This window comes from Trachymyrmex cornetzi, unplaced genomic scaffold (assembly GCF_001594075.2).
Source record: "Trachymyrmex cornetzi isolate Tcor2-1 unplaced genomic scaffold, Tcor1.1 scaffold485, whole genome shotgun sequence".
Classification (NCBI taxonomy): Eukaryota; Metazoa; Arthropoda; class Insecta; order Hymenoptera; family Formicidae; genus Trachymyrmex; species Trachymyrmex cornetzi.
The window spans coordinates 131,577-132,614 of record NW_017299674.1 but is presented as its reverse complement, the minus strand read 5'-3'; positions in this window follow the sequence as shown (position 1 = coordinate 132,614).

Sequence of the window (1,038 nt, the reverse complement as noted above, 5' to 3'; positions counted from 1 at the left end):
GAAACATTTTTCTCTATCCCTACTAGTTTTCGAGATATTTGACTGGATCACTTCAGATGGTCCACCCTGTATAACACCTCTCTGATCCCACCAAATGCACAACATAATCTTCGAAGCATGGATATTTCGTTTTGGCGTTGATGGACCTGGTTCACCTGGCATCACCCATGCTTTCAAACATTTAGGGTTATCGTAGTAGATCCATTTTTCATCGCCAGTTACGATACGATGTAGAAAACCCTTTCTTTGTTTTCGTTGACGAAGCATCTCGCAGATGATCAAACGTCTTTCCATGTCTTTCTCTTTCAATTTGTATAGCACCCAATTTCCTTCTTTTTGCACCATTCCCATTGCGTGTAGACGTTTTCCAACAGTGGATCTATCAACATTTAACTCTTTTGACAACCTATCGAGCGATAAAATGAATCTTCTTCGAGTAATGCTTGCAATTCTGCATCTTCAAATTTTTTTCGGTGCACCTTCGCGTTCTTTGTCACGCACGTCAAAATCACCACTGTTGAATCGCCGAAACCATTCTTTACAACTGGTTTTCGATGAAGTATGTTCACCGTAAACATCTACGAGCAAACGATGCGATTCTGCAGCACTTTTCTTTAAAATAAAATAATGGAGTAAAACTTCCCGCAAATGTTGCTTTTTTGGAATAAATTCCGACATCTTCAACGCAAAAAAGGTTACTCTTTTTTACGCTTCGAACGAATGCCAACTATTGGGATTAAAAGTTTGAACACAAACCTTTCAAACACATGTGTTGCCGTTCTATCAAACACACAAGCAATGCTACTAACGACATCTTTCTACAATGGGCGGAATCTTATTCCCATACCCAATATAATCCGGCATTTTGCGTACATTAAGTTACAAAATAAAGTAAGAGCCGATAGATTTATTATCCTGGTTGATATTAGACGGCTAAGACAAATTTACGCAATTTACGGATCATTCTTTGTCATCAGCCATTATGGATCAATCCCGGTTGGATGGACTGATTAAGATAGAAAATGTTGCGTGAGTATA